At 38.5% G+C, this 6,972-nt stretch overlaps 1 long non-coding RNA gene across 1 annotated transcript in view; it reads right to left on the bottom strand.

The window, feature by feature from the left end:
- Nucleotides 1–4,064: 4,064 nt before the first annotated feature.
- LOC138146938 (uncharacterized) overlaps nucleotides 4,065–6,972 on the bottom strand; it is a 209,890-nt gene continuing 206,982 nt past the window's right edge. The window contains exons 5-6 of the long non-coding RNA XR_011164655.1: nucleotides 6,498–6,557; nucleotides 4,065–4,234 (exon numbers count right to left, since the gene is read on the bottom strand). This is a non-coding gene — a long non-coding RNA (uncharacterized lncRNA). The remainder of the gene's footprint in view (nucleotides 4,235–6,497; nucleotides 6,558–6,972) is intronic.

The following is a 6,972-nucleotide window of genomic DNA, read 5'->3' as shown; positions in this document are numbered from 1 at the left end:
GGATTCGATCTCCAGGTCTTCTCAACACTGGAGCTGGTGCTCTTACTCGCTGTGCTACCTGGCCGCCCCTCTTTCCCTATGTCTTGATCTCTTTGGGCTAGATATCCAGTAGTGGTATTACTAGGTCGAAGGGTATATGTAGTTTAGTGATCTTTCTAGTCTAATTCCACATTATTTTTCAGAATGGTTGGATAGATGAAGTTCCAGTCAGTGAAGTTGAGAACCTTATTCAGACCTCTTCAGAGTTCCACCAACAGTACTTATTGTTATAGTACAACAGTATTATTCCTATCTTCTTGTAAGACCCTCCAATGATTTCATTTTCATCTTTCAATGAATGAATGAAAGACATATGTATTAAATGCTTACTATGAACCAAAAGCTGTGCTGAACTTTGGGGATAAAACAGAAAAAGCTGGACAATCTCACTCTTAATGAGTTTACACCCTAAAAGGGTAAACTACATGTAAGAAAAGGTTTATCTGCTGACAGAAAAGCCTGGAAATACTAAGGAAACAGCAATGGGGCAGAGAAAAGTCCTTAGGTTGTGTCAAGAGGTCAGATGGCAATGCTGGGTGTCTGAAGAGAACAGAGATGGGGCTGACAGTAAAGCCTCTTAGTCTTCCATTTTACTGGAAAGGATAGAACTTGTGACTCATCTGTCTGAGCCATGTAGGCAGTCAAACTTCTTGGATGGACTCTGGGGAAGCTGGGCTCTAGGGAGAGGGCAAAGAGGGAAGGAAAAAGTTTGTGTGGGGGGAAGTGGTTTTTTGTCATCTTTTCCGATTTGATGGGTATTAAGGAAAACCTCAATTGTTTTCATTTGCATTCCTCCTATTATATGTGATTTGGAGTATTCTCCCATATGGTTGCTATTTTTTGTATTTTTTTTTTGGTGGGAAAACTGCCTTTCAGGCACAAAAATACACTGTTATGCTGTTTCTCACATGCAATGTTCCATTTCCCAACTCTAGACATTTTAACTGGCTATCCCCCATACCTGGAGCTCATTCCTTCCTCATTTTTGTGTCCTAGTTTCCCAGGCTTCCTTCAAGCCTCAATTAAAGTCTCTCCTTCTGCTAGAAGCCTTTCGAAATGCTTCTAAATTTTAATGGCTTCTCTCTGAGATAATCTGCAATTTATCCTATCGATATGTTGTTTGTACACAGTTGTTTGCTTGTTGTTTCTTCCATTAGACTAAAAGTTCCTTGAAAACCTTTCTTTGTACATTCTTAATACAGTGTCTGGCAAACACAAGGTGCTTACTAAATGCTTGTTGAGTTATCTTGTCTTGTTAGTGGAGCTTTGCATTGTTACAACTATTCTGGAAAGCAGTTTGCAATTATGATAAGAAACTCTCCATACTCCTTGACCAAGAGATGTTATTGCTAGGCATATATTCCAAACAGGTAAAAGATAGGAAAATAGGTCCAACATACAGCAAAATATTCATAGCACCACTTTTTGTAATAGCAAAGAAAAGGAAATAATTGCTTGTTGATTGGGGAATGGAGAAGCAAACTGTGTTACATAGATGTAATATTATTTTGCTGTAAGAAATTTATAATATGAAGAATGCAAAGCAGCATGGGAACACATATGAACTAATGAAAGGTGAAGTAAGCAGAGCCAGAAAAAAATATACCCAATGACTACAAAATGGAAATGGAAAAAAAAATTGAATGATCCATAATTATGTTGACCAAACTTGGTCCCAAAGAAAAGATGAGATATACTCCCCTCTCTCTTTGCAGAAGTGGTTGGACTGTGAACACAAAAGCATTGCATAGACTACCAAACACATTTGATGTGTTCGTTATTTTTGCTTGAACTGCTCTTTATTCTCTATTTTTTAAATTCTTTGTTATAGAGGATAGTTCTCTGGATAGAAGAGGGAGGAGATAAATTTTTAAATGAATGTGGTGCATATAAAAACAAAATATATCAACTGAAACATTAAAAAAAAGAAACTCTATTTGTATCTTTTGACAGCTTATCTATTGGCTGGAAAAGGAATAGTCATTTATTTATATTTATTTATGTTTATATCTTCTGCCCTGTTTGGTTTCAGATCCACAGAACAAGATGCCTCTCCCAGGATAAACTCATCCCTTCTAAACTTACCCCCAAGTTGCTAACTCAAAGCCTTGATTGACTCCTCAGTCTCTTCTCTCCTCTGGAAGGTTGGAGGGTGGAGTATCAAACTCCTGCCAATGTCTTCCTTTATAGAGGGCAGAAATTGTATTCTCAGATCACTCCATTTTGCCTGACTTCAACTCCATGGAACAAGATATCTCCATAGTTGTATACCCCGGTTGTCCTTCTCCCCTCTCCCCCCCCCCCACCCCCTGCTTTCTCTCTTTGGATTATAAGTTTGTTGAGGGTAGGGACTGTCTTTCTTTTTATTAATTGTATCCCTTAGTGCCTGGTCCTCATTTCATCTTCAAAACAACCTTGAGAGGTAGGTGCTGTTATTATCCCCATTTTGCAGTTGAGGAAACAGAGGCAAACAGAGGGTTTTGTGCCACATTTGAACTCAGATGTTCCTGACTCTACACCCAACACTTTATCTGCCGCACCACCAGCTGCATTATATTGGGGTATGATTCTGTACATGAGGTTTTTAAGGTTCTTCTTATGACTTATAGATTGGAATCATCACTTTTTAAAAACTTTTTTTGTTGTATGTTTGCACAAAAATTTGTCTCAAAAAAAAGGACACAATCCAAATCAATAAAGTACACTGTACCAACCATGTTGCCTAGTCAGGACAACCAAGGTATCTTCATTTGTGCCAATTTCTTTTTTTTTTTAAAAAAAGACGTTTTCATTTAAAGTTTTGAGTTCTAAATTCTATCCTCCTTCCCTCCCTCCTTCCCTTCCCCCTCCCTCCCTGAGACAGCAAGCAATATACAATTGCACATTATATATGTGCAATTATGTAAAATATTTCCAAAAGGAAAAAATTTAAAAAGTGAAAAATAGTATGTTCCAGTCTGTATTTAAACAATTTCAGTCTTTCTCTGGAGGTGGACAGTATGCTTCATCATTAGTCCCTTGGGATTGTCTTGGGTCATTGTATTGCTGAGAATAGCTAGGTCATTCACAGTTCTTCATTGAACAATATTGCTATTACTGTATACAATGTTCTCCTGGTTCTGTTCACTTCACTATGCATCAGTTTGTGTAAATCTTTCCAGGTTTTTCTGAAATCATCTTGCCTGTTATTTCTTACAGCACAATAATATTCCAATTATAATCATATACCACAGTTTATTTAGCCATTCCTCATCTAATGGACATCCCTTCATTTTCCAATTTTTCAGTCATAATAAAGAAAGCTATTATAAATAATTTTTGTACAAATAGGTCCTTTTCCCTTTTTCTTTTGGATATAATTTTGAGATATAGACCTAGTAGTGGTATTGTTGGAACAAAGGGTATGCACAGTTTTATAGCCCTTTGGCATTTTTGCCAATTTAAAAGAATATGGTTCCCTCCCCCACTCTAATGCCTACAAATTTGCAAATTAAAGCTTTGCCAGACCATGATGGGAAGAACATTTCAGAGAAGGGAACCTTCCTTGGAAAATGCACTGCTTCCTTCACAGCTAACATAATTAAATCTTAACACTATTAGAAATAGTCCAGTTAGTCTCAGTTACTCAGAAAGTGTTAGCATTGAACTGAGAACAATAACAAGCAAATACATGAGAGTATAGAAATAACTTTCACACACACACACACACACACACACACACACACACACACGAAATATAGTAGGTATGGACAATTCCCAGATGTTTTCCCAGTAGACACAACTACAGTGAGCCAGACAATCATATATGGTGAGGGCCTGAAATAGCTTTCTCCTATAAAATTGTCTGCTCTTTAGCAACAGCAGTGGTGACATGCCAAGCTATTCTACTTGCCCCAGCAGCTATCCCAAATCTGAGAGTTAAAAGTATATCTTAAAGAGTCCTCATCAGAATTCCACTGTTGTCATAATCATCAATAAGCATCTGCAGTGTAACCTCCACATCTCATTGACACTTCCTGGATCTAAAGGTGACATATGGGCAGCTTTGGAGTAGGAAGGAAGCCCCCACCCTAGGTGACTATCCTTCGAAAGCAATGATTATATTTACATTTTGTAGACTTTGCTTTTCCTCTTCCTCCTTCTCTTCCTTCTCTTCCTCCTCCTCCTTCTTCTCCTTCAAAACTGTGCTAAACACCTCAAAGAAGACCACAAGGACATCATTATAGTCTAAGACACTAAAAAAGATACACATGCACAGTAAGTTGTTTTATAAAACAATTTTTAAAATCAATCATGCTTGTTTGGCTAGTTGTCTTTCTTTTGGTAGCTTTCTCACAGGCAGTGTACCTTATTTACTTCTCTGCCTCAATTTCTTTACTTAACTATTTCTTTGTAATCTCTGTCCCAAAGGGCATTGGTATGGGACTCTCTCCTTATTGGTGGAGCTAAAGGACCTGCCCTGAATAAGGAGCAGGGTGGAGTTATTGAGAGGTGAAAGCTTTGGTTCCCAGTCAATCTCCTCTTTGGGGACTCTCCAAATGAGAGTATTTTGAGGTTCAAGAGAGAAGATGGAAGAGGTATAGCAGCAAGCACCCTAGCATACCCAGGATGGCTGCTAGCACAGGTTCTTTGATCCGCTTTTCTAAAGGAAAGCAACTCAAAAAGGGTCAACGACCTTACTTTAATCAAACAAACATATATCATTTACCTAGTTCAGGAGAAAAAGTCAACACCCTGAACTTCAGAGAATACAAAAAGAAGTTACAAGCAGACAAAAATACAGAGAAAATAACACAATTCAATAGATAGGGCTTCCAGCTGTCTGACCATTACATACATTCATAGTTAGTTACTAGAGAAAGAAGCACCAACATCTGGGTTTTCAAAGCCAGGGGGCTCAATGGCTGCCCAGAGTCTCATCTGGCCAAATCACACAACTCTTTCTGTAAGTGAGCCCCCAAGCAAAACTTCACATCAGGGTATATATAGCCTTCTCCGGGGTCATTGAACATCATAAGCCTCATGACCCACTTGATTACAAAGTAACAAAAGTTGTGCCTTCCTGAAAAATAAACCTCCCACCACAGGCTCCACGTAAGCACATGCAGACTATTAGGGGGGAGAGTATATTTTAAAATCAGGAAAGGTCCTCAAGTCCATCTAGGCTTATTAAGGGCCAGGGAAGATCTTCAAATTCCCATTACCATTACAATCCCAGTTCCAGTTGCTGAAGGAAAAGGTTTTGGGAAGGTATGAGAGGAACTGGCAGTCTCCATCATGTACCTATTCCCACCTTGCTACTCTTTGCTAGATTTTGGGGAGTTTTCCCATAGGCGAGATCCAGGACACTCTCTCTTGTTGAACTGAGTTAACTCAATCCCAGTGGGAGAGTTCATTCACGCCATACTGTTTGGTATATATTCTCCGTACACCTCTGATTTCTGTTTTGCTATGATTTGGATGAATGGATTTCTTTGCTATACTCTATGAGTGTTCATTGTGGAATTGATATTATGTGGGGAAGGGGTCAAGACTAGGTCTGGGGACCCCTTGCCCTCCAAAAGACAAAGTGATCAAAAGTTAGCTGGAATCTGATCATACCTCTGAGATGAACAATATTTAAGGGAACAGATAGATATACTTCTAGCCTGGTATCCCCTCTCTCTGCAGAGAGCAGAGAGGTGACCACTGGTCTCAACCTCTTCCTTCCCCTCCTGGCAGAAATAAAAGTCTCCCTTGAAGAAGGATGCAGGGAGAAGAGGCTAGTGATGCTTATTCTGCCTCCCTTTGAGCCACACACAAAGATCCTCCACCCCAGTCATAAATGGAACCTCACTACACATCTGGGGCCCACTCACTCTCTATCATTAAACTTTCATTTGTAAAATGGACATAGAAGTACTTTTCATATATTTCTCATGGGAATGTTTTATCAGTTAGCCAATTGATTCTTAGTGCAGAAAGGCATTGTGGGAGAACTTGGATTATGCTGTTTCCTTAGAATTCTAACTCAAAATAAAATGGATATTTAAAAAATCTCTCAAAATACATATTTCATGGCAGAAACCCAAGAAACCTTGACAGTAGTCCATAGAATTATTATATGCTACAACCATAGGAAAGGAAATATAACAAATAATTCAACAATTATTTATTGAGCACTTACTTTGTGTAAGGCAGTATGCTAGGTGCTAGAGAATCAAAAGACAAAAAAACCAGTAACAACTAAACTCATTTCTCTCAGGGCTTCCATTCTACTTAGCAATATAAGAGGTATACAAATAAGTAAATACAATTCATACAAAATAATTCCAAGAGGAAAAAAGCATTAAGAGTCAGGATATCAGGAAAGACTTGACATAAGATGTACCACAGGAGCTGTTTTTTGAAGGAAGCTAAAGATTCTAAGGAGTGGAGGTTGAAGAAGGAGCGAATTACAGGTATGGGGGAGTACTTACCTGGAGACACAGGTGAGAGATGGAACGGCACATCCAAGAAAGACCAGCCGGTCAATTTGGCTGGAATGGAGAATGCATCAAGGGGATTAGTAGTGTTTTCTCATTGGTACAAACTATGTCTATGATAATTAGCATTAAGATTAGGTAATGCTAAGAGTAATATAGGACAACAATTCAGCCTTTTGGTTTAACAATGAAATTATTTCAAATGAAATAATCCCTAAAAAGACAAAAGAGTAAATTGAAAGTTATTTTTAAAAGGTTAGCTAAGTGGAAAGAGTAATGGACATAGTCAAGGGGACTTATGGTTTCCGTCCCAGCTGCACCATGTCCTAGCTATTGTGACCATGGGCAAGTCCATACCTATAATACCTATGTCACTGCATCATCATGAGAATTAAATGAGATAACATGTAACAGTGCTTTGGAAGCCTAAAGTGCTGTCTGGATGTCAGGTAACTTTCTCATCTATAAG

Source organism: Petaurus breviceps, unplaced genomic scaffold (assembly GCF_028583685.1).
Source record: "Petaurus breviceps papuanus isolate PSGF00001 unplaced genomic scaffold, PetGlider_PUasm1.0 90775, whole genome shotgun sequence".
In the NCBI taxonomy this organism is placed as follows: Eukaryota; Metazoa; Chordata; class Mammalia; order Diprotodontia; family Petauridae; genus Petaurus; species Petaurus breviceps.
The sequence above is the reverse complement of the archived record's forward strand: the minus strand, read 5'-3'. Positions and strand labels throughout refer to the sequence as shown.